This window comes from Urocitellus parryii, chromosome 7 (assembly GCF_045843805.1).
Source record: "Urocitellus parryii isolate mUroPar1 chromosome 7, mUroPar1.hap1, whole genome shotgun sequence".
In the NCBI taxonomy this organism is placed as follows: Eukaryota; Metazoa; Chordata; class Mammalia; order Rodentia; family Sciuridae; genus Urocitellus; species Urocitellus parryii.
The window spans coordinates 24262493-24290406 of NC_135537.1; the positions used below are offsets into that span (position 1 = coordinate 24262493).

The 27914-nt window shown below is 36.2% G+C and overlaps 1 pseudogene; it reads right to left on the minus strand.

The window, feature by feature from the left end:
- Positions 1-1882: 1882 nt before the first annotated feature.
- Positions 1883-3177, minus strand: LOC113179820 (G2/mitotic-specific cyclin-B2-like; annotated as a pseudogene).
- Positions 3178-27914: the final 24737 nt, after the last annotated feature.

Consider the following 27914-nt stretch of genomic DNA (forward strand, 5'->3'; position numbering starts at 1 on the left):
CAAAGTATTCTTTATAAATCATTGCAGTTCTACTTTCTTTTTTCTTCTGCTTTTTCCCTCTGTTTTTGAGAGATAACCAATTTCTACTCATGTGTTTAAATTCATTTATCCATTATCCTACAGTAATCAAACTCTCATAATCCCATCCTACTAATTTTAGATATCATATTTCTCATGGGTTTCATTTTATACTTCCATTTCTCTGCACATTAGATTCATGCTTTTCTTTACACGGTCTGCATTGTTGTGAGGTGTTTCAATATCTCTAACTGTTATTTCTGGATCTCTTTCCATTGACTAATTTTTCTCCTGGGTATTCATTAGATTTTACTGCTTCTTGGACCTTGGATGCTTTCCTGCTGTTGTGTATCTGGATATTGTTAACTTCCTTGAAAGAAAATTGAGGTTTGTTGTGGCAAGCAGTTAATTTACTTTGGTTCACTTTTATCCTTGGAGGTTTGCTTTTAAGCTTTGTTGGGATATGTGTCTATTAGCCTTTAGTTTAGGGAGAGTTGAGCCCAAATACTAAAATGTAGCTTTTCTGGGATTGCTGTTGGATATCCCAAGAAATCAATGAGGACTTTCCATTCCCAATAACTGAAATTCAAACAGCTACCAGCCCTATGGTTGCTCTGGAAGATATTTAGCTCCCAGCTCTCAGATAATTTCTTGGATTTTTTTTTTTTTTTTTTGGTAAACTCTCTCCCTGCTATTCTACTGCCACACAGTTCTTTTTTTTTTTTTAAATCTGCTTCAGACTGCTTGATTTATTAAGATTTCTATGTTCTCCTTGAAGAACTTATGGTAATGCTTCTTGTGGCGCTGCTCTGCTAGAAAAAGTGATTTTCCTTTAGATTTCAGATTTAGAAATCTACATATAAACTACATGTTAATATGATACCATATGACATAATTGATTTTTAAGATTTCTACTAGCAAAACTCTTTTGTAAAAGAAGATTAAGGATATAAATATATCTGTGGTTTACATCAATAATTACCATGTCAGTGTGGCCATGCTTGAAAAACGTTGACATTTAATGTTATTTTGATAAGAAAGTCATTTTTCTGATGTATATGCAGGTGAAATAAAAATTACAATCTTTTTATAGTTTGCCTCTCAAGGCATGGTTGTTAAATTATATTAAGAAAAGATAAAAATAAATTGAGAGGTTTTTTAATTCAGTGAAACATATGATTACATGGTTTGATTGATAAAGTGAGAATAAATTGCTTTCTCTTGTAATATTCAAAAATTGATAATCATTGGATGATTAGCTGACAACTTTACATTTAAAATGTGCTGATTAACTTGTTTTACCTTAATTACTCTATGATAGTGACCACCTTATCTTGCCCTTTTATTTTAAAATTAATGAAGTAATCATTTACTGTGGTCTCTTCCACTGTTCTGCCCAATTACTTTACTGCTGAATGGTGCTTTGCATTTTTGCTGGTCCATTAGTCCCATATCATGCTCTTTCTCAAATTCTCTATTCAACTACAAGATAATTAGATGTCATCTTTTAGCATCTTATAACCTTGACACATAAATTCCTTTTTCTCAGTGGTTCAAATTAATGGAAAACTGACAACCTACTAGAAGTTCTAGAGAGACATTATTATTTATAAAATATTAATGCACATTACATATTAATAGGAATCAATAATACTTTGCTATTATTCCATATTACTGAATGATATAGGGTATTAAATGAATATTAAACTTTTTTTTTAAGAAAAATCAATAGCTTTATTTTTCCTCAATATACGTTTAGAAAATTTGTGTGAGAAGAGATTTCTTAAAATAGACCAGAGGACTATGTACAAAATCAAGAGTTTCACACCAGTAGCAAAAAGTGCATGGATGAAGGTGCGGCAGCCTAGGACCTCTCCATCAGAGGGGAGGCGAGGTATTTGATGGTTTTGGAGTTCAGCTGAGGGATCGTGCTGATCTTCAGGAGTTTGCTGCTGGCATACTTATTCTTGATGGCAATGAATTTAGTTAAGTTTTCATTTACTTTCACCACATTTTTGGCCATGTGCTGCATGACTTCCAGTACTTCATTCTCTGTGTATCCTATGTAATACTGCTGCTTTAAGTTCCATTTTCCTTGGCCTAGAACCTTCTGAGACAAGCAGGAAGCAGCCGCAGCTACCTTAGAAGGGTGATAATGCACCATGTCATAATCAATGAGAGTCAGCTCCATCAAATATTTGGCTAATGTATGCTGTTCAACATCAACTTCCCCAGCTTTTGATGCTCGCCTTAAAAAGTGAAGTGGCAAGGGTTGACTCAATTCAAACTTCAGTTCTTTCAAAATTAGAGTTTCCATTTCTCAGATTTGAGAACTGGTATAAGCATCGTCTGTGATGTAGACGAAGTCTTCTATATTTGGAGAAAACATCTCCTCATACTTGGAAGGCAAGAGCAGAGCTGTAATCTCAACCAACTGAAGTTTCTTACGGGAGACTGGCTGAACCTGTAAAACTCGATCCATGACAGCAATGCACATGTACAGAGTTTCCTGCAGAAGCCTAAACTTGGAGTGGACTTGAACCAGCCAGTCCATCGGGATGGCACCCATACGTCCATTTATATCTCTTCCATCCAAGAAATGTAGGTTTATGGATTGCAAAACCTCAAGCAGTCTTAGATACTGGTAGATATCTTTAACATAGTCACTGCAGAGCTGAGGGTTCTCCCAATCCTCATTATCAATGTCCTCAATTTTGCAGAGCAAGGCATCAGAGAAAGCTTGGAAGAGGTTCTCTTCCTTCATGGAGACATCCTCAGTTGTGGGAGAAGGACTCTTTGGAGCCAACATTTCCATCTGTACTGGTTTCACAGAAGCAGTGGGTTTCAGTTGTTTGTTGACATTTGTTGCTTTGGTGGGCTGAACTGATACTTTGGTGTTTTGAGTTTTCTACAAGGAAAATACAGGATAGAGCAAGACAGTACATGTTGTCCCTCAGGTCTATACAAAATCAGCCTCTAATGTACATTTTGCCTTATGGTTGTTACCTTCACTACTTGTGCTGCTTTGGTTGTAACTCTATTTCCATTTTCTTTTAAAACCCCACGCCTGATAGTCACATGACTCTTGGCTTTAGAATTAACGCCTATGTCAATATTCTCCAAATCAGTGGACACCGTCGGGCATTGGAGCAGCGCCATGAGGGAAGAGAAAGACAGGTGTGCCCGCCTGGCCCAGGGAGGGACATGGACAGAAGCAGAATGGAGCTAGCGTCTGCAGCACCGTTGGGCCTGCACTCCAGGCCCGCACCGCTGGAATCTTCAATATTAAGCTTTTTAAAATATATATATATTTTTTTAGTTGTAGTTGGACACAATACCTTCATTTTATTTATTTATTTTTACATGGTGCTGAGGATTAAACCCAGGGCCTCACACGTGCTAGGTGAGCACTGTACCACTGAGCCACAATCCCAGACCAATATTAAGCTTTTATACTATCACTTGATTGTGTTTTTCTGAGTACATACATATATATGTCATGCACTTATGCAGATAAGCATAACATAAAAGCTTTGGAAGTTAAAATTTGTTATATTATTTGCTTTCTTTCTAAAACCATATGATATATTTTTATATCATCCTTTTCTCATCTCAGTTCATGATACTTAAATTATATTTTAAATAGATAAAAATTAAGGAAGTTTCTTTTTTCCAGTGAAATGTTTGATTAAATAGTTTTAATAATAAATAAAAGTAAATTCTCCTGTACTGTTTATCTCATGCATGCACACATGCGTGCGTGCATACACACACACACACACACACACACACACATATATTAATAAAATATATATTATTAATGTTGGAAGAATGGTAAGGATAAGTACCTATGAAGAAATAAAAGACAATTTAAATAATGAATATAAGTTAAAGAAATAAAAAATATTCAGTGAAGGACAAAAAGAAGAATATTGGTAGAAACCTTGAGGTGAAAGTAAATCGAAGTATGTCTGAGAACATGAAAGAAGGTAAAGAAGATATTATGTGAGATGATGCTGGTAAATTCTGCTGAACAGTAAAGGGAATGGGAATTTTAATGTATTTATTTAATGATTTATTTAACATCTTTGATGTTGTTATTTTGCTCTGTATTTTGGAATTTAAAAATATATAAGACATGGCCCATTACTTTAAAGATTAGTTGGGGAAGAGACACACACAAATCATGCAAAACTTGAGTGGACATTCTACAAGTGATGTGTATATGTAACTCTAGGATATACAAATATTCTCTGGGAATAGTATTTATATACCTACTCTTTCTTGTTAATATTGAAGCATACAAATTTGCACATTTTAAAATATCTTATTTCCAAAAATGGCAATCACATATGTTTGATCTTATCAAATTAATTACCTGGGGTTATGTCAAGGGTTGGCATATCATGCATTGTTTCTTTTCCATTTAATCATCCCTTTTACTCTTTTCAAATAAAAGGTATAGCTTATTTTCATCTAGAATCTTCTTATGACATGATTCATGTGGAAAAAAACAGAGGAATCAAATAAAGCATAATTAGAATATGTCTTGGTGTCAAAATTCACGATAAGGCTTTAAAAACAAAACTTGGATATGGGCAAATAATAGTGTCAGAAATAAGATATCTTGAATCTGAAAATGCTAACCTGCATTCAACTATGACTATGATTGGTTTGTTGACACTTTTATCAGTATAACATATCCTTGTATGTCCAATAACAGTTTTATTTGCTTGAAATTAATAAAGCCATGTCATCTCTCTCTGGGGTCACTTTGCATAGTATATCCTTTCCATTTTTTTATTACTTAAACCTATTTATCATTTTGAGCCAAATGTGTTTTCCCCTCCACTCAGTCTATTTTACTGATTTGTTTACAACATTTGTATTGGTGCATTTACTGACAATGTAGAATTTGTGTCTGCTATTTTGCCATTTTTTCTACATACTTTGTTATTTTTTATCTTTTTCATTACTGACTGTGTATTAAGTAGATTGTACAATACTTTAAATCTCTTCTTATTTATTTTACTACAATACTTAAAATTTTTGTTTCTGTGGTTGACTTGGGGATTATTATTATATAATTTTAAACAATAGATTTTTATTAATTTAAATAGTACACAGAAAGACTTTGACCTTTTTACTCCTTACTAGTGTCAATAGAACCATGCAAGTTATGTTGTTATACGTTGAGTCTATTTTATAAATATCACATTAAGTATTTGCTTTTAAATATCATAGGAGAGAAATACAAATTAAAGCACACTTGTACTTTCTTTTAGATTTACCTGTATATTCATATTTACCGGTGACCTTTATTTATTTGTGTGTATCATAATTAATTAAACTCTAAGAGATTTTTCTTTTCAGCCTGAAAATATGTGTTTCTTGTAGGGCAAGTCTTCTTCTAGCTGCTAGCAATAAATTTTCTCACTTTTGGTTTCTATCAGAACATTTCAATTTCTCCTTGGTTTTTCTTTTTTAATATTTTTTTTAGTTGTCAATGAACCTTTATTTATTCTATGTGTTGCTGAAAATTGAACCAAGTGCCTCACACATGCGAGGCATGCATTTTACCATTGAGCCACAATCCTAATCTTCTCCTTTGTTTTTGAAAGATAAGATTGATGCATACTGGTTCTTAATTTACCTTCTTTTTTTTTTTATTGTTGGTCGTTCAAAACATTACATAGTTCTTAATACATCATATTTCACAGTTTGATTCAAGTGGGTTATGAACTCCCAATTTTACCCCGTATACAGATTGCTGTATCACATCAGTTACCCTTCCATTGATTGACAAATTGCCTTTCTAGTGTCTGATGCATTCTGCTGTCTGTCCTATTCTCTACTATCCCCCCTCCCCTCCCCTCCCCTCCCCTTTTCTCTCTCTACCCCTTCTACTGTAAATCATTTCTTCGATTTGTATTATCTTGTCTTACCCCTCCTTTCCTCTTATATGTCATTTTGTATAACCCTGAGGATCGCCTTCCATTTCCATGCGGTTTCCCTTCTCACTCCCTTTCCCTCCCACCTCTCATCCCTGTTTAATGTAAATCTTCTTCTCAAACTTTCGTCCCTACCCTGTCCTTGTTTACTCCCCTTATATCAAAGGGGTCATTTGGTATTTATTTTTTAAAGATTGACTAGCTTCACTTAGCATAATCTGCTCTAATGCCATCCATTTCCCTCCAAATTCTATGATTTTGTCATTTCTTAATGCAGAGTAATACTCCATTGTGTATAAATGCCACATTTTTTTTATCCATTCATCTATTGAAGGGCATCTAGGCTGATTCCACAATCTTGCTATCGTGAATTGTGCTGCTATGAACATCGATGTAGCAGTGTCCCTGTAGCATGCTCTTATTAGGTCTTTGGGGAATAGACCGAGAAGGGGAATAGCTGGGTCAAATGGTGGTTCCATTCCCAGCTTTCCAAGAAATCTCCATACTGCTTTCCAAATTGGCTGCACCAATTTGCAGTCCCACCAGCAATGAACAAGAGTGCCCTTTTCCCCGCATCCTCTCCAGCACTTATTGTTTGACTTTCTAATGGCTGCCAATCTTACTGGGGTGAGATGGTATCTTAGGGTAGTTTTGATTTGCATTTCTCTGACTGCTAGCGATGGTGAGCATTTTTTCATGTACTTATTGATTGATTGTATGTCCTCCTCTGAGAAGTGTCTGTTCAGGTCCTTGGCCCATTTATTGATTGGGTTATTTGTTATCTTATTGTCTAATTTTTTGAGTTCTTTGTATATTCTGGTTATTAGGGCTCTATCTGAAGTGTGTGGAGTAAAGATTTGTTCCCAGGATGTAGGCTCCCTGTTTATCTCTCTTATTGTTTCTTTTGCTGAGAAAAAACTTTTTAGTTTGAGTAAGTCCCATTTGTTGATTCTAGTTGTTAACTTTTGCGCTATGGGTGTCCTATTGAGGAATTTGGAGCCCGATCCCACAGTATGTAGATCATACCCTACTTTTTCTTCTATCAGTTGCCGTGTCTCTGGTTTAATGTCAAGCTCCTTGATCCATTTTGAGTTAACTTTTGTGCATGGCGAGAGATAGGGATTCAGCTTCATTTTGATGCAAATGGATTTCCAGTTTTCCCAGCACCATTTGTTGAAGATGCTATCCTTCCTCCATTGCATGCTTTTAGCCCCTTTATCAAATATAAGATAGTTGTAGTTTTGTGGGTTGGTTACTGTGTCCTCTATTCTGTACCATTGGTCCACCCGCCTGTTTTGGTACCAGTACCATGCTGTTTTAGTTACTATTGCTCTGTAGTATAGTTTGAAGTCTGGTATTGCTATACCGCCTGATTCACACTTCCTGCTTAGCATTGTTTTTGCTATTCTGGGTCTTTTATTATTCCATATGAATTTCATGATTCTTTTATCTATTTCTACAAGAAATGCTGCTGGGATTTTGATTGGCATTGCATTAAACTTATAGAGAACTTTTGGTAATATCGCCATCTTGATGATGTTGGTTCTGCCTATCCATGAGCAGGGTATATTTTTCCATCTTCTAAGGTCTTCTTCTATATCTTTCTTTAGGGTTCTGTAATTTTCCTTGTATAAATCTTTCACCTCTTTTGTTAGGTTGATTCCCAAGTATTTTATTTTTTGGGGGGATATTGTGAATGGAGTAGTTGTCCTCATTTCCGTTTCAGAGGATTTGTCGCTGATATACAGGAATGCCTTTGATTTATGCATGTTGATCTTATATCCTGCCACTTTGCTGAATTCATTTATTAGTTCTAATAGCTTCTTTGTAGACCCTTTTGGGTCTGCTAGGTATAGAATCATATCATCTGCAAATAGTGATAATTTAAGTTCTTCTTTTCCTATTTATATGCCTTTAATTTCTTTTGTCTGTCTAATTGCTCTGGCCAGTGTTTCGAGGACTATGTTGAACAGAAGTGGTGAGAGAGGGCATCCCTGTCTTGTACCAGATCTTAGAGGGAATGCCTTCAATTTTTCTCCATTCAGAATGATGCTGGCCTGTGGCTTATCATAGATTGCTTTTACAATGTTGAGGTATGATCCTGTTATCCCTAATTTTTCTAGCGTTTTGAACATAAAGGGATGCTGTACTTTGTCGAATGCTTTTTCTGCATCTATTGAGATGATCATATGGTTCTTATTTTTAAGTCTATTGATGTGGTGAATAACATTTATTGATTTCCGTATATTAAACCAGCCTTGCATCCCAGGGATGAATCCTACTTGATCATGGTGTATAATTTTTTTGATATGTATTTGAATCCGATTCGCCAGAATTTTATTGAGGATTTTTGCGTCAAGGTTCATTAGAGATATTGGTCTGTAGTTTTCCTTCTTTGAAGTGTCTTTGTCTGGTTTCGGAATCAGGGTGATGTTGGCCTCGTAGAATGAATTTGGAAGTTCTCCCTCTTTTTCTATTTCCTGAAATAGCTTGAAAAGTATTGGTGTTAGTTCCTCTTTAAAGGTTTTGTAAAACTCTGCTGTATACCCATCCGGTCCTGGGCTTTTCTTAGTTGGTAGACTTTTGATGGTTTCTTCTATTTCCTCTATTGTTATTGGTCTGTTTAGGTTGTCTATATCCTCCTGGCTCAATCTGGGCAGATCATAGGACTCAAGGAATTTATCTATGCTTTCACTATCTTCTATTTTATTGGAGTATAAGGATTCAAAGTAATTTCTGATTATCTTCTGTATTTCTGAAGTGTCTGTTGTGATATTGCCTTTTTCATCCCGTATGCTAGTAATTTGGGTTCTCTCTCTTCTTCTCTTCGTTAGCATGGCTAAGGGTCTGTCAATTTTATTTATTTTTTCAAAGAACCAGCTTTTAGTATTGTCAATTTTTTTCAATTGTTTCTTTTGTTTCAATTTCATTAATTTCAGCTCTGATTTTAATTATTTCTTGCCTTCTACTTCTTTTGCTGTTGTTTTGCTCTTCTTTTTCTAGGATTTTGAGATGAAGTATGAGATCATTTATTTGTTGTTTTTTTCTTTTTTTGAGGAATGAACTCCAAGCAATGAATTTTCCTCTTAGAACTGCTTTCAATGTGTCCCATAGATTCCGATATGTTGTGTCTGTGTTTTCATTTAACTCTAGGAATTTTTTAATTTCCTCCTTGATGTCTTCTAAAACCCATTGATCACTCAGCAACCTATTGTTCATTCTCCAGGTGATGCTTGATTTTTCCTTACTTCTTTTATCATTGATTTTCAGTTTCATTCCATTATGATCAGATAAGATGCATGGTATTATCTCTACCCCTTTGTATTGTCTAAGAGTTGCCCTGTGACATAGTATATGGTCTATTTTTGAGAAGGTTCCATGTGCTGCTGAGAAAAAAGTGTAGCTACTTGATGTTGGGTGGTATAGTCTATATATGTCAATTAAGTCTAGGTTGTTAATTGTGTTATTGAGTTCTATAGTTTCCTTATTTAACTTTTGTTTGGAAGATCTGTCCAGTGGTGAGAGAGGTGTGTTGAAGTCTCCCATGATTATTGTATGGTGGTCTATTAGACTCTTGAACTTGAGAAGAGTTTGCTTGATGAACACAGCTGCACCATTATTTGGGGCATATATATTTATGATTGTTATGTCTTGTTGGTGTATGGTTCCCTTGAGAAGTATGAAGTGTCCTTCTATATCCCTTTTGATTAGCTTTGGCTTGAAATCTATTTTATTAGATATGAGTATGGACACTCCTGCTTGTTTCCGCGGTCCATATGAGTGATATGATTTTCCCAACCTTTCACCTTCAGTCTATGTATATATTTTCCTATCAAATGCGTCTCCTGTAGACAGCATATTGTTGGGTCTTGTTTTGTGATCCATTCTACTAGCCTGTGTCTCTTAATTGGTGAGTTTAAGCCATTAACATTTAGGGTTATTATTGAGATATGGTTTGTTCTTCTATTCATATTTGTTTATTGATGTTACTAAACCTGATTTGTTATCCTCTTTGACTACTTTCCCCCCTTTACTGTCCTACCTCCCATTGTTGGTTTTCAATGTTATTTTCCATTTCCTCTTCCTGTAATATTTTGCCAAGGATTTTTTGAAGAGATGGTTTTCTAGCTGCGAATTCTTTTAACTTTTGTTTATCGTGGAAGGTTTTAATTTCATCTTCTAACCTGAAGCTTAATTTCGCCGGATACAAGATTCTTGGTTGGAGCCCATTGTCTTTCAGTGTTTGAAATATGTTATTCCAGGATCTTCTAGCTTTCAGAGTCTGTGTTGAGAGATCAGCTGTTATCCTGATTGGTTTACCCCTAAATGTAATCTGCTTTCTTTCTCTTGCAGCTTTTAAAATTCTCTCCTTATTCTGTATGTTGGACATCTTCATTATAATGTGTCTAGGTGTGGATCTCTTATGATTTTGCACATTCGGCGTCCTTTAGGCTTCTAGGATATGGGATTCTGTCTCATTCTTCAATTCTGGGAAGTTTTCTCGTATTATTTCACTGAATAGACTGTTTATTCCTTTGGACTGGAGCTCTGTGCCTTCTTGTATCCCAATGACTCTTAAATTTGGTCTTTTGATATTGTCCCATAATTCTTGGATGTTCTGCTCATGGTTTCTTAGCAGACTTGCTGAGCTGTCTATGTTCTTTTCCAGTTGAAATACTTTGTCTTCATTGTCTGATGTTCTCTCTTCTAAGTGATCTACTCTGCTGGTAGTATTCTCAATTGAGTTTTTAAGTTGGTTTATTGTTTCCTGCATTTCTAGAATTTCTATTTGTTTGTTTTTTATTACCTCTATCTCCCTGTGAAATTGATCTTTTACTTCCTGGATTTGTTTGTCAATGTGATCTTTCATTGTCTGATTTTGCTGTCTCATGTCTTCCTTGAGACTCCAGATCATCTGAAGCATATATATCCTGAATTCTTTATCTGATATTCCATCTGTTGCAGCTATTACCTCTTCTAAAGTTGAGTTGACCTGCATTGCTTGTGGTCCTTTCTTTCCTTGTCTTTTCATACTGCTCGCGTTTCTCTCTGCTTGGTGCAACTGTTGTGTTTTTGAAATTTACCCCCTATTTATTTATGTTGCTCTTGTATATTTGAAAAGTCTCCCTTGCAGGTGCGGGCAGCGGCTGTGCCCCTACTCCAATTGGGGTGACGTGTCTACCACGCTGGCGTCTCTCTGGGCCTGTTCCGGGAGTGGAAGGCGGCTCTGCTCTGTCCCTATTCCAATTGGGGTGTCGTGACAACCATGCTGGCAGGTCGCTGGGCCTGTTCCGGGCGTGGGCGGTGGGCTTGGCTGGCGGGATTCCACCTAATGGCAGTCCCTAACCTCCCTGCTTGCTAATTAATGGCTTCACTGAGGCGCCACGCCTTCTGTAGCCGCAGGGCAGGCCGCGCGAATCAGTTGGCCTGGATCTCCCGGGTCCTGCTGCAGGCTGTTGGGATCCCTGGCACTCTATCACTTAGATTTTTTCTGCTTGCCCCTCCCCCAGCGCTGGCTAGCCAGGTTTCCTTTTGGCCCTTTAGGAGGGGTTGGAGGTCAGGTGTCTCTAGTTTCCCCCTAGTCTTTATGGAGGCTCAGCTTGATACTCCCTCTCCCGGCAAGCCTAGGAGAGATTTTATGCGAATTCCCGCTGTCTGGGGGGTGAGCTGAATGACACCAACCTGTTTTGATGTTGCACTCTGAAGGAGAGAGGCGGTGTATCCTTCAGCTTTCCCGGATGGTGGCCGCTGACTGCCTCGGTGGAGTGTCCGCTCTCGTTAAGTTGTTGAAGCTGGCCTTGCCTTTGGGATTATCTTGCCTCAGCCTCCTGAGTCACTTGACATGGACCATTCCACATATGAGGCACTGGGTTTGATTCTCAGAAGATGTTGTACAGCTTAGAAGTAAGTAAAGGAGGGCTGGGGATGTGGCTCAAGCAGTAGCATGCTTGACTGATGCTTGAGGCCGGGGTTCGATCCTCAGCACCACATACAAAGATGTTGTGTCCGCTGCCACGCCCCTGTCGGATGTTCTAGTCACCTACTGTGGGACATCTGCAAGGAGCCTTGGAAACCAGAGAAGTTCACCACTGTAGTCTTCGCAGACTGCAGGACGCCAACTCAGCGCCTTACTGCTGCCGCAGCCGCCGCCCTTAATTTACCTTCTTGTCTCTTATCACTTCCAATATGTCATCACACTGTCTTCTGACCTATATTATTTCTGATGAGAAGTTGACTATTCAAAGATGAGAAGTTGACTGTTGAAGATTCTGTGTACTTCATGAGTTATTTCTCAATTTTTTTTATAAAAACAGATTTTACAACTATACAATGACAAAAATATAGGATAATGTGATTTTAATGTAAGTAATCATTTATTTAACATTTTATTTTTGATTGACTTAAAATTGTATGAATTAAGAATTATTGTGTACATCATGACATTTTAAAGTATAGATATATGGTGGAATAACTAGATTTAACTAATTAACACATGCCTCATGTAGTTATCATTTGTGTGATGAAAACATTTAACATCTACTAGTATTTTTCAAGAATACAGTATATTGTTATTAATTATATCATCATTTTACAATAAATCCCTGGAATTTTTCCCCATCTACCAGAAAGTTTAGTCTTTGATCACCATCACCAACCTACCCACCCCAAATTTTCCCAATCCCTGCTTATCACCATTTTATACTCTAGTTCTGTGAGATCAACTTTCTTAGGTTTTGCCTGCCTTGAAATCAGGCAGCATCTCTTGTTAGGAAATTTATTACAAAAAAGACCAAAGAAAATGAGTGTGGGAACGTAGGTAGAGAAAAGGGAAACCTTCACACCATCGGTGGGAAGGTAAATCAGCATAATCATTATGGAGGTTAACTCAAAAAATTAAAAGTAGAACTACCATAGGATTCATCAATTCCAGTATTGTGTATATAGACAAAAGAAATAAAACTATTTCTTCATTATGATATTTTTTCAGCATTATTCAGAATAGCCAAGATATGGAATAAACCTCAATTTCCATCAACAGATGAATAACAGAGAAAATGTGGAAAATATACACAATGGAATGTTATTCATTCATAATAAAGGATAAAATATTTTCATTTGTGATATGATATATGAAGCCCAAGGACATTTTATTAACTTTCTTCTCTATTTTTGATTGCAAGATTTTCCTTTTAGACAGTTTGACAATACTGTGTTTGAGTATATCTCTCTATGAGGCTTATTTCTTGGAATTCTTTAAGTTTCGTGGTGGTTAATTTTTTAAATAAAACACGACAAGCTTTAGGACTTTATTTCTTGAAATATTTATTCTGTCTCTTTTCTCAGAGAATTTTATGTGTATGCTATTTTGCTTGGTGGTATTGTACAGGTCAATGAGGATTTTTAAATACTTCTTTTTACTTTATTTCTTTCCTTTTGAATCCTCGGACCAGGTCCACATAAACGATCTATGTTCAAATGTGTTGATTCTTTCTTCTGCTTTTCCTTTTTTTTTCTTTTTTTTTATTTTTTATTTTTATTATTAGTTGTTCAAAACATTACATAGCTCTTGACATATCATATTTCATACATTTGATTCAAGTGGATTATGAACTCCCATTTTTACCCTGTATACAGATTGCAGAATCACATCAGTTACACATCCATGTTTTTATATACTGCCATTCTAGTGTATGTTGTATTCTGCTGCCTTTCCTATCCTCTACTATCCCCCCTTCCTTCCCCTCCCCTCCTATCTTCTCTCTCTACCCCATCTACTGTAATTCATTTCTCTCCCTTGTTTTTTCCCCTTTCCCCTCACTTCCTCTTATATGTAATTTTGTATAACAATGAGGGTCTCCTTCCATTTCCATGCAATTTCCCTTCTCTTTCCCTTTCCCTCCCACCTCTCGTCCCTGCTTAATGTTAATCTTCTTCTCATGCTCTTCCTCCCTGCTCTGTTCTTAGATGCTCTCCTTATATCAAAGAAGACATTTGGCATTTGTTTTTTAGGGATTGGCTAGCTTCACTTAGCATAATCTGCTCTAATGCCATCCATTTCCCTGCAAATGCCATGATTTCATTGTAACCTCTAGTGAAGTTTTTGTTTCAGATACTGTATATTTTAACTCCAAAATTTCCATTGGGTCTTCTTGTATCTCTTTGCTGATATACTCGGTTTGCTGAAATATTGTTCTCACATTTTCTTTTCTTTGCATATTATTTACGTTAGTCTGAACATATTTACAATAGCTAATTTAAAGTCTTTGTCTAGTAATATAAATATCCAGGATTCCTCAGCTAAGTTCTGCATTACCTTCCTTGTTTCCTATGTATAGGCAGGTTTTCTGTTGCATACATGTCTCTTGATATTTTGTTGGAAACTACATTAAATAATATAAATTTGCAATTTTGGAAATCAGGCCTTCCCTGTCCACCAGGGATCACTGTTGCTGTTTGTTGTTGTTGCTGCTCATTTGCCAATAATTTTTTATTTATTTGGGTGTATCATAATTAAACTCTAGGAGTTCTTTCTTAGACTTTCCTGGACTAACTCTGGGAAGTCTACGCCCAGAAATTCTCTGCTTGCTAATCTTGGTGCAAAGATTGGAGAATTCCTTGAATTCCTTAACTTTCCTAAGTACACAGTAGGCCAGCCTTGTCTGGGAAGCCCTGAGTGTGTGTGGGTTTACACTTCAAGTCAACTCTGTGCTAGGCTTCATTCCTTCTTGCAGAGACTCATTAGATAAGAGAGATATGAGAGCTTTGAGCTTTCCCAGATCATTCCTGTACATATATAGTTTCTTCTCAGTTTCCAGATATATGTTGGAGATCTTCAAAAACTCTGTGCATATGATCTCGATATCTCTCTCTCTCTCTCTCTCTCTCTCTCCCCTCAAACTTTTATAAACCTCAGTGATAGTGTCACCTCTATTGCGATCTTAATCAATTGTTCCTGATTTTTTTTTTTTTTAAACAGAATTTTGACAAATGGCCTGTGGGTAGGCCTGTCACCACAGGGTGAACTCTGAGTCAGGTCCAATGGAGGCAAAGTCTGAGAATGGAGCTTTACAGCAACCTGCTAAAAAATAGCAAAGATCAAATAGTGACAGTTCTTTGAACACATGGAAGTTTTGGAGAAGTCCAGCCTATCCCTATTGCTAGTAGGCTTCAAATTTTCCAGCTGCCTTACTTAAGAGAATTTGGGCTCTAAAGGACATAATGAAGTTGAGATAGAAGCTGTGGTCAGCACAAAGTAATATAGGTATTACTTGCTCATCTTACAGAAATGTTGCTGTTGTTCTGAGTTAACAATACATGCATTTCTGCAAGCTTTTAGATCATTTTCAGAGTTCAAAACATAGTTGATAGCATGTGGAAGTATTTTCATTACTTTTATATAGGAGTAGATTTTCAGGTACTTTAATTCACCATTCTAAAAGTTACATCTCTGCTTATTTTTATAAGTTATTTTTATTTGTGCCTAAATTGGAAACAGTGTATAACTATCTTTACTGGTGCTACTGGTATATGATAATATGTTGACTGGCTTGCTCATATCTATCCTGTTCACTGTAATGCAATTAATATTTTTTTTTGAGTTGAGTTGAATTCTTATTTGCACAAAGCATTGCAAATAGCCATAAAATGACACATATTATTATATTTAAGCATCTTAGTCTGTTTGTTGTTGTTATATTTGATACAAGGAATTTATAAAGAATGAAAGTTGATATGGTTCACATTCTGAAAGCTCAGTAGTTCAAGAACGAAATATTTACATGTGCTCTGAAATTCTGGTTTGTGTCTCTCCTCCTCTTCTTACTTAACCTCCAATTCCATCACAGTGCTCCATCCTCATGACTTCATCTAATACTAATTACTCTAGAAGGCCCTATCATCAAATACTATTAGCATATGAACTTTAGGGGATTAAACTTGGAATACTTATTAAACTCTTGGGGACACATTCAAACCAATGCATTAGGGAATTCACTTTGCATCTCTTCAACATGCCATGTGAAGTAATAGAAGAAGTCTCCCAAATGTGTTCCATAATGTGGTGGTTGCTGTAAGGATGCTTAGGAATACACTAATGTGAAGCCTTTCCTGCCTTAGGTTTTCATTTTTATTCGGACAGATTTCTACTTCAGTTTACTTTTTTTTTTCTCAATAGGATGAGACATATTACTTATATGGTCAGTATTTTTTTTGCATTGGGTTAAATTTAAAACTTCAATAGTTTGCAACATTATACTTTAAATTTTAAATATTTAATTTTTAAATTAAAAAAGTTGAAGAGAGAAAGTTATTAATTTATAATATCTTCAGTTTTATGTTTTTTTCTTGGATATCTAGTTAAAATGACTTATAGTGAAAGTATAGTTGGTACAGTTAATCATCTCTGCTAAATTTTCATATTGAGTTTTTGGTATCATTTGAAGAAAGTGACTGGGAACAATTCTTTTAAAATCAGGAGGTTTCCATTCTTTCCTTAAAAAAGAAAATATCCAAAGGACAATTGACTCAACCTAATTATTTCACTTTACATACTTTGTGAGGAGTTCAAAGAATTTAGTAACAATGCCAACAAAATACAATATCAAAACTCTTTACATTCATTGTTGTCCTTATAAACAAGTTTCTCCCACTTATTATTTTTTTTATAAAATGATAGAGCAGAGAATGGGAGGAGAGGAGGGAGGAGGCAAGTTCTGTGTATTTTGGCATTTTGCCAACAGTATTGGTTGACAGGCAAGGCATTACTATCTGCCCAGCTGCTGCTACTTTTGAGTTCTCCCTCTACTTTGGAGTTCTCCTGGGGATTCCCGGGAATTCCCGGAGAGTTCCAATTGGTTGGGGAAGTGCAGGGATTTTCCGGAGGAGATATTTCTGGTGGCTGGTTCCTGGACAAGCTGCGTGGATTTTGGGAGAATTCCCCAGGAGCGTGTGTGTAGTGTTTTGGTGGAGTTCAAAAATAAAGTTTGTTCCTGCTTCAGTGGCTCGTGATTTGTGCCCAGCCAAACTGCGGCAATATGTCAAGTGGTATAATGTTTTTTGTAATTCTTATCAGACTAGTGGACACGAAGTAATTGAAAACTGATAATTTAAGACAAAAATCAATCCATGATTCATTTCACTTGAATGCACAAGAAACAATTGAAAAATTTGCTTGATGAATCCTTACAAATTTAAAAACAATATATGAATGTCATAGAATATGCTATAGAATAGATAGTAAGTTTTTTCATACTACCCTATATCCAAATACTGTTAGTACTTTCTTCAGTATTCTATAGGTGACAACATCAATATGTAAATACATAGTTTTTGCATAAAGGTCACCATAATACATTTTTATACCACAATCTACGGATCTTCTCATATCATTAGTTCCAGAAATACAAACTTTATTTCTTTACAACTTATATTATCATAATATCCAAAACCGTTTAAGTTGTTTTTAGGGGCTGATTAAGAAAATCAGACTAAAGATTAGCTTCCAAGGCTTAGTGATAGTTTTTATTTCGATTAATGGCCAAGAGGCACTGAAGATAAAGAAGAATGTATTAGGATTCTCTAGAGAAACATAATCGACAAAACCTATGTATGATTATAAATATACATATATATGATTATTAAAAGGGGATGTATTAGATTGGCTTACATGACCAGAAGCTGGATAGTCCCACAGTGGCCATCTGCAGGCTAAAAAGCTGGAGGAACCAATCCAAGATGCTGGAGTCTCAGAACAAGAGAGATAAATGATGTTACCCCAGACCTGGACTAAAGGCCTGGAAACTCCCTGAGAGGCACAGGGCAGAATGCCTCTTCTGCGTTGGAAGAGGGAAGAAGCTAGAGTCTGATGTCTTCAGGTGATCACAGCAGGAATCAAAGTACTTCTTAAGAAGAATTGAGTTTATGTTTGCTCCTTATAACTTTTCTAAGCTTTTGTTCCATCAAGCTCCAAACCATTGGAATGTGCTGCCCACATTAAGGATGGTGTCCCCTCAGTTTGCTGACCCACAGGACAATCATTCCTAGAAACACCCTCATTGATACACCCAGAAGTCTCTAATCTTAGGCTTCTCTTAATCCAATCAAGTTGACAATTCAGATTGACCATCACAGTGAACAATCCTGAACAAGCCATGAAAACATGAAACAGCACATCGGGTTTTAAGGAATGAGTGTGGTCTAGGATTGCTACAGTGAACTGTACACACAATAGCAGAACATGGGGCTGCACTGGGAGACAGCAGCGCCTTTTAAAATCTCCATGTAACTTGTTACTTTCCTAATGTTTTATTTGTTTGCTTGCTTGTTTCTTTTCTTTTTCTTTTTTCTTTCTTTCTTTCTTTTTTTTTTTTTTGTGGCACTGAGGGCTGAGGGCTAACCAGGGTTGTTAGGCACATGTTCTATCACCAACCTACTTCAGACCTACTTTCCTGTAAAAAGTAAACACAGGGGTAAACAAATGGAACTTCAAAAACAAAGTCAAACATCACCAAAATCAAGCCATTGCAAAACACAGTTTCTATAAATAAAATTATGGTAATTAAAGTGTTAAATTTAGGTGCTACCATGTCCCAGATAATTTGTGGAGATTTAAAAATATTACTTCTGGGAATGATAACAGATTTAAAGTATCTGTTATAGCTTGGATATGAAGTGCCTCCCCAAACTCACATGTTGAAGGCTTGCAGCAAATATTTCAACAACATTCATTATATGTATTTAGGAAATATTAGCTCATGATGTCTCTATCCACATCAATGGATTATTCCATTTAATAGAGTAATAATTTGAGTGGACTACTGAGAGGTAATGCAAACTGTGGGAGGTGGAACCTTGTTGGAGGGAGTAGGTCACCAAAGGCATGTCCTAGAAGAGTATTTCTTTTGCCAGGTCCCTTTCTCTCTCACTTTGCTTCGCAACTGGCCTGCTGAGCAGCTTTCTACTGCTATATCCTTCCACCATGCTGTCTTCCCTCACCTCAGGACCAAAGCCAGAAACTAGCCAATCGTGGACTGAAACCTCTGAAACCATGAGGCAAATCAATCTTTCTTCATCTAAGTTGTTTATGTCAGGTATTTTGGTCCTAGCAATGAAAATCTTACTAATAGCATCTTTGTATCATTTTCAAATATATTTTAAATAATGAACATAGTCTTGGTTAGGATACTACAGTGCAAAATGCTATTATGAGTAATTTCATAATAGCATATGTATCTAGAAACTATATATCTTAGAAATAAACTGAACATCAATGAAAAGACATCAAAATTTTATTGGGGCTCTAATTACTCTCCAAAACAGCAACCCAACTTTATTAAAACAACAATAAATGTAAAGTACTAGCATTAATAGAACTATGTAATATACAGCATCTTATGAGAGTGCTGGAATTTTTTGTTGCATTTACTTAATATTAGGTTTTATAGAGCACTTTAAAAGTCACCAAAAATTCTTTTTTGATAAACCCATAATAGTAACAACATGGCCAGACAGCACCACGACACGAAACTTATTTTAAATAACCTTTTGACTTGCACTAACATTATATTAAAATATGCGTTAAATGGTTTCTTATGTTAACACAGGGTGGGAGAATTTTTTTCTTTGACTATGTAAGTTGAAACGATTGACAGGAGGCTTTTATTTTTCTGTGCATTATATTCATTCCTTTTACATCTCAGGAATCCACAGCATTGTAGGAATTTAAAACTCATAGGAATTTGGAATATAAAACCTTCATTTTTTAGAAAAAGGATTGATTCTCAGAAAGATTAGGTCACTCACCTAAAATTGCATAAGTTGGCATCAAAATTGACATTACAATTCAAGTTCCTTTTCAAAAGTTAATACTTAAAAAGCTGTAGCACAATTCCATTACTCTTGTAAAATGTTACATGGACCAACATAATTTTAGAATAAATCAGTAAAGTACATTTTTAAATACTGGTAAATAATATATTTCTAACAAAATTCTGACAATGATTTATTTGCTTTATCCTCATTAATCTTTCTGTGGTCATCCAATTACTTATTCATTCAGGAGTTACTCCAAGGTTGAGGTAGTACCTGAAGTGTGAAGTATAACACTGGGATTTATCCAAAGAAACTGCACATGTTGAACTGCATAGACAGATCACCTAGATGCAGAGAAACCATAGAAGGAATTTTCCACCTGTTTTTCTGAAGATGGGTATGTATGCACTGGAAATCGACTGTATATGTTATTACAATTATTCCAATAACCAAACAAAAATGTTCCTGAGTTACAAATTTAATCCTTGATTATTTTGCATGCAGAGTACCTAGAGTCTCATGGGAACTAGAAAGCATACAAAACTAAAAACAATCAAACAATTCCTCAAGATAAACAATTTCAAAGTAAATAAGTGCAAACAGGCACCAAGTCTCTAAAGCAACAGGAAAAGAAGGCAGAACAGCCTGTGTAAGGGAATAGCCATTGGAATAGCCCAGAAGCACTGCACATTGATGTTCTCAAAATCACTTAAGACTCAGAACCATAGGACAGCTTCAGCTCCAATGTGTCTAATCAGCATGGAGCAGGAACTCCCTACTTGTAAGAGAACAGGATGGGAGTCTGGATGGAGAAGAACTTATCTACTGGAAACTCTATGGACTTTTCCTCATGCAATTAGGAACAGCACTAGGGAAACAACTTTAATTTTCCAAGGGAGACAGAATCAAAGGAGAATAGGAAGGACTCAGTAGACTTTTCTGGTATTTACTATAGAATGATGGAGAACATATTCCCTAAAATGATCAACTGATCTTGTCCAAGTGCAATTCTGAATATATAAGTACGCAATCAGCCTTGGTTCATACATCGTTTCTACATTTTATAAAAAGAAAATTGTGCATAAGATCTAAGAATACATTTGACTTGAAATAATAAACAATTTTTTAATGTGTAAGACAGACCTGGAATTTTGGTATAAAATTGTCATTTTAGGTAAATTAGATAAGAGAATATTTATCCCTAGGTGATCTATGTCTCACAAAGCATTTATATATTGTGTATTGGCAATTTTCATAGAAAGATATTAGAAATAAATATATAATTGTCAGGGCAATATTTCATTAATACTTTTCTTATTTTTATTTTATAAAATGTAATAGATTTCTATTTATGTCCAGGGTTAGTGGACAAGAGTAATTTGTATGATTATAAGAAGCTCTCCATTCCCTTTGGCTAATGAAGCCCAGAATCTCCTCATGCTTTGAAATATATATTTAAAAAGACAAATGTATAGGATTTTGAAGACAATAGGAAAATGTCAAAAAGGGATATAAATTAAGATGAGCATTTTAATATGTGACCATGAGGGAAATTATTAGTAGGTTAATTGATTGTCTCTAAAGTAATATATCTATGACCAAGCCAAGAACAGATGGATAAATTTTAAATTCTTATACTATTATGACTGCAACATTGTTCTCCTTCTCAATTACCACCACTATCATCCCTTTTAATCTAAGAGAGGGAACTTCTAGATAAAGTTGGAACTGTTATAGACTAAGTTCAATGCAATGCCAATCAAAATCCCAACAGCATTTCTTGTAGAAATAGATAAAAGAATCATGAAATTCATATGGAATAATAAAAGACCCAGAATAGCAAAAACAATGCTAAGCAGGAAGTGTGAATCAGGCGGTATAGCGATACCAGACTTCAAACTATACTACAGAGCAATAGTTACAAAAACAGCATGGTACTGGTACCAAAACAGGCGGGTGGACCAATGGTACAGAATAGAGGACACAGTAACCAATCCACAAAACTACAACTATCTTATATTTGATAAAGGGTCTAAAAGCATGCAATGGAGGAAGGATAGCATCTTCAACAAATGGTGCTGGGAAAACTGGAAATCCATTTAATTAACTCTGAATAGGAGAAATCAATTAAGAATTTGTTCATTTTATGGTCACTAAAACAGTAATAGTATATTTTTCTTCTTGGTTTTTCTATAGACAAAGGCATAGCAAAATCGACAATTACAATTCTGCAGGTAAATATCCTAACTCTATTGATTTTTTCAAAATTAAAATAAACTCACATTCTTGCTTTATAAAAGCAAATGTATTACAATTCAAGTCAATTTTGCTTATGAACACTGTCATAGAATTCCTTTTCTGATGATTAATAAAGCAAAAGAAACCCAGCTTTTATAATTATTTAACCTTAAATATTTTACTTATAATCATGGCTACATGTTTGGAAAATGTTTTATAGTAAAAGAGTTAATCCATTCCAATTCCTAATAAATGAGGGAATATCCTACTCCATTTGATAAAATATTTTCTTCCATTTCCTTTCAACTTTTGACAAAGTAAGATAGCAAATGGCATAAGTACCAAATGACATAAGTAATGATACCCAGAGTAAAATCAGCCCCTGGGAAAAAAAAGTGCTTTTAAGGCAGAATATAGATCCTTTTGTGACCTAAGGCTCTGACTTTCACTCTAGAGTGCCTCCCAGTCCGCCCTCATATTTCTGCCTTTGCATCCCTGTGCATGTCCTGAGTGATGGGTGATCCTCTCATTTGCATAATTCCCACAGCCCTCTGCTTTGTCATTGTGATTCTGATGTCTCCACATTAAAAGAAATACACTGGTCAAAACCCCTTCCTCCAGAAAGGAGAATGGGAAGAAATATTTTGATAAAGTTTTTTTCCAGAGTATTTATTTATTTTTAATAAAGAAAATGCCATTCCGATTTTAATTTAATGGATATCATGGGATGGTTGAGACACAGTGCAAAGCTCATTCTCCAAGGTAATGATTCTTCAAAGGAAGGCTAAAGAAAGTGACCTCTTCAGCTTATAAAATGAAAAACTAAACAAAATTATGATTAACTATTGTAATGAGTTTAAGTAAACAGTTATATAAAGGATTGTGCATGAAGGTGCTTTTAAAGCAGATTTTCCGTGTGTGATTGTAGAATGTTGGTAATGTGGATGAGTTTTGGTATCAGACAGATGGAGTTTTTTTGTTCTGGCCCAACCACTTACTAGATTTATGGATTGACCAAATTAATAACCTTCCCATTACTAGACTTGTATTCCCAGAAACTCAGGAGGCTGAGGCAGAAGTATGGCAAGTTCCAGGACAGCCTTAGCAACATAGTAGCACCCCGAAAGTCTCAAAATAAAACATAAAAAAGGTAAAAGCATTCAGTGAATTCAATCCCCAGTTTAAAATAACACACACACACACACACACACACACACACACACACACACACACACACACAGAGAATACAAGAGGAGCCCTTGAGCCTCTGTTTCTTCTTTCAAATGAAGGTGTGAGGAGGAAGAGATCAAGAAGCAGAGAAGGTGAAAAATCTTAAACCATTGACAGAGACAAAACACAAAGGTTTTTTTTTTTTTTTCCAGGTTAATAAAAGCTGATATGGTTAATTTTAAGTAGATTTTATTCACAAAAAACTTATAAATCTCTAACAAATCCTCTTTTGTTCACTGTAATTTTTATTAATAGGAACCATAGATAATATTTATTGAGTAATTACACGTGTTAAAACTCTATGTGGATTTCGTGCTTATATTACTTCTAAAGTCATATTGATTGCACTTAAATCCTAGCTCTGCTGTATTTTCAGTTATGTGTCCTTGAGTGCTTTGTTTAGCCTCTATTAACTTAGTTTATTTAGATTTAACATGGTACTATTAGTAGTGCGTGTTTTATTCTTAAATTGTAAGGATTAAAGTAGTATATATTCATAAAAGTGTGTATAGGAGAATAAAGAAAAATCTTGATTCTTAGTAAGTTTTCAGTAAGTTTGGACATTATTAGTAGCCTTAGTACTATTATAGCATGAGATTTTACAGTTCTGTTTAGTATGATTGAGTACCTATTTCCACAAGAGCAATACAAAGAGCAACAGAATGTGATAAACTCTTGCTATAAGAGCAAGCAGAAAATGCAATTTATCTCTAGGTAGCAGGAAGAGATTTTAACCAAGTAGAAATAGGATCAATACCAAGTTTACCTATAGCAATAATATGGGTTTGTAACTTATGTAGACCCAAAGATATACCATAATAATTATCAGGGATACATATTTAGCATTCTGCTTAAATGAGGGCACATGTCTCTCCCTGTGCTGCAGTCAGCATACCTAGCACCACTCTACTCTGAAATAGCACCCTCCACATTTGGGTAGTCTCTTTATTAAGCAAAACTCAGGCTTTGTGAGTATTCAAGACAGCGGCAGTGTGTTCGGCTTCAGAATGCAAAGGTTGCTGCTTGAGGAGAGGGTCAAATTACCAGGGAGCTTGGGTCACTTTATGCTTAGCTTTTATGAGATTCCAGTTAGTAAGGATCATAAGCAAAGCAGGAAGAATACAAGCTGGTACATAAGATCATTTCCAAGTGCATCAACCTATTTTGTTATGAGACAGGTATGGCTACCTATGGATGCTTTATATCCAAACCACCCCCAAGGAGAGAAATACACTCCCATTCATGTTCTTTAACTTTGCCATCCTAAGTAGTCAGTGACTGCGAATACAGATGGTTAGCTTACATGGTTTGGGGCTGGGGTTGTGGCTCTGTGGTAGACCACTCACCTCGCACATGCAAGGCACTGGGTTCGATCCTCAGCACCTCATCAAAATAAATAAATAAATAAATAAATAAATAAATAAATACATAAAATCAAGGTTTGAAAAAAAAAAGAAACTTATATCGATTGACGGGATCTAATCTATACTTACAGAGGTGGAGTGGTATCACTGCCATTCTTTCTTTTTATATGGTGAGAAACTTTCTCTTTCTTTTCTACTGGGCTACACTTAGTCATCCTAAGCCATTAAACACAGTGTACCTCAGCAAAGGCTTAGCCATAGTCATTTATTCTCACACCAAGTGCAATACGTGATATTTGGTGTCCTTAAAAAAAGGTAAATTTAAATTTAAGTCTATAAAGCAGGTGTTCAGCCATGTTCAAGAGCTGTGGGTGTTGCTCCAATTAAAAATTTGCTTCTATTGCACTAAGGTGACTGGTTGCAGATGTCACAGAAGGCCAGTGGAGGACAACAGACAGTTCATTATGTATAAAACAATCCATTTTATTTTGTTCCTCCACAAAAGCATTTGCCCATTCTGAAAATTCATTAGTTCTGAGGATGAAACGTAACAGGGGTTAACAGCAGGCAAATCTTGATTATTTAACAATACATAAGTAGCCTGATCATTTTGAGTGAGAATAGTACCGTCACATGGTCCATCTCCAGTTTACAGTACATATTTTTTTATCCTAATTGTCTTTATGGTTTTAGCAAACAAAAATATGGCAATAGTTAGATTGCTACAGATCATAATGAAGTTAAATATTTTCCCTCAGTGATTAAAAGTCCTGTTAGTAATTTTTTTTTATTACTGTTTTGTTCTAGGTCTTTTGCACATGGACCCAGGAAACCACACCACCAATGTTTATTTGCCATTCCCATGGCCAGTAGACTATATGGATCCCCTATGATGAGTCCTGGGGCAGCACCGACAGCAAATTACCCTTTGTTCTCATTTATGCAGCACAGGTGTCCCTCTTAGTTCTCATCACTTGCATCCAGATGGTGTTGTCAGGTTCTTTCATTGACATTAGGCAGGCACTGGGGACTTTGTTGCAGTCATGCTCCTTGATAGTCCTGATAGTTATCCTTAGTACATCATCCACACATTCCAGGGAGCATCTTACATGTTTAATTGCTGTTTTAGGGGACCATTTATTTGTGTAATAAATCCTATGGTAGCTGGGTTATGGAAATATCAATATACAAATTTTTTTAGACCATTCTTGCACTTTTTTTGTGTGATCTGTGTTTCTGTACAGTCAGGCAGCCACATCTTTAGTAGGCACATCTTTCAGCCATCATTAAGTTAGGTTGCCTGCTTCCTGGTTGCCTGTGAGGAGCATGACAATGTGCTGCCACATGATAGATACATGGTCAGTTCCAAAAGTGGCAGCTGTTTCCAATAACTTTCAAATATTTATCCCCTCCCATAGCTATGACCAAAGTCCTACTCATTTATTGTTCCAGGGCTACCAGAGGATCAACTAACACCATCAGGGCAACCAAATTCATAAGACTGATTTTAGAATAATATTCCCCAGGCTTATAATTTCTCTACAACTATTTTTGCTTGAGAAAGGGCCTAATGGTGCTATGTTCCTAGTCCTACCAGACTTTCCTTTTATTAAATCATACAATGGTTTTAACATTTATGGAGTATCGAATGAGAAGATGCCAGCATCTCAACACTCCTAAGTCCTTGACTATTTAGGATTCAGAAAAACTTGGTCTTCATCTACAATAACAATGCCCAACCAAATAACCCTCAAGTACTTGGCAGTCAGCAGAGGTCCTTGCAATTTGGTGGATTTGATGGCCCTTGCTTTCCTCTTGGAGATGCCCCACTATCTGATCTAGGTGGGAAAAGACTCAGAAGTTAACAATACATTATCAATAGTATGAAACATTGATCATGCATCAGATTATTTCCACCAGGACATTGCTGCTGCCACCATCCCATGATATATGGTTTGACTATGTAAATATCCTGGGGAAAGAGTACTGAATATTCATTGCTGCCCTTCCCATATGAGCACATTGCTTCTGGATTTCTGTATTGGGCCCCTTGTATGATTTTTGATCCTCTCTTTCTTCTACCTTTTGATTCATATTCCATGTCCCTCACATCCTAATCTTTTTAATTTCCCTCATCTTAATTATAATCTGTGTTGCCTGAGAAACAGAAAGACCCACTAAAGAGCTCAGGATTGATACAGAGCTTCATAATATTGCTCTGGAGCTTTTCAGAGCATAGTGTTCTTTATTCTTGTTGTGATTGTTTCATTATCAGGACCAGGGTACTTTGCTGCATAAATAGCCTATTTTATCTCTAACTCTCTTAGGAGGTCTTGCAGTTCTCTCACAGATTGCCATCTCATGGGTGCCATGGGTAACTCCACCATACAAGGCCAAATGTGTTACTAGTAGCTATTCTCCAGGACAACAAAGAGATGCCAAGGTTATAATTAACACCTGGATGTAAATGGTATAGGTCAAAGTGTATAGGGATTGAAGCTATTTTACACATTTTACTCCCTGATAAGAATATTTCTTAAATACCAGTGTCCCAAAGTCAAAGCCACCATTCTGTTACATTTTCCCTGACTTTCTGCCTAATCTTTTCCCTCATTTCTACCAATTTAGCAGCAGTATAATCTCCCATGGAGCTATGCCCTGGCTTGGTGGGAGGAAACAGATCCTCAATATCCATTCCCACTAAACATGGCTGACCTATCTTTACCTTTCAAGTTATGACTGGCTTGGATACTGGCACTGACACCTCACTTGGCTCTTCCCAGTCCCGTCCTCTTTTTCTGAGGTGCTGAGCTCACAAAAGTTGCACTTATGGGGAGTCCCACTTGTGGGAAGTCCCAGTCATTTTGAGCCACCACCATTATTACGATAGCTCTTGGTAAATGTTTACTTCTTTGTTTAGCAGAGCAGTAGGCTAGTTTCCAAATTTTTATCAGCACTCCTTACACAAGCAGGTAATTTTTCAGTAGCCCTTGTTTGTGCTAAATGTGCTTCATGCTCCAGCTTTAACTCCTCCTGCAACTGCTGAACACATCCTTGGGCCTGCTGCTGTGCCTCCCTTGCTAACCACACTGGTGAGAGAAGGGGCCATCCCATAGTTTCTGTTATCTTGCATAGCCCTTTCTTTTTCTGTAGAACAGTTTGCTTTCCCATGAGCAGCTGCCTTTCCCCAAATTCTTGGGTTTCTTGGGGGCATCACCATATTCATACAGTGGTCCCTAGGCATCCATAATAACAGCCACCCCTCTTCACATAGAGAAAGAAGGTCTTTCCAGCCCCCACCCAA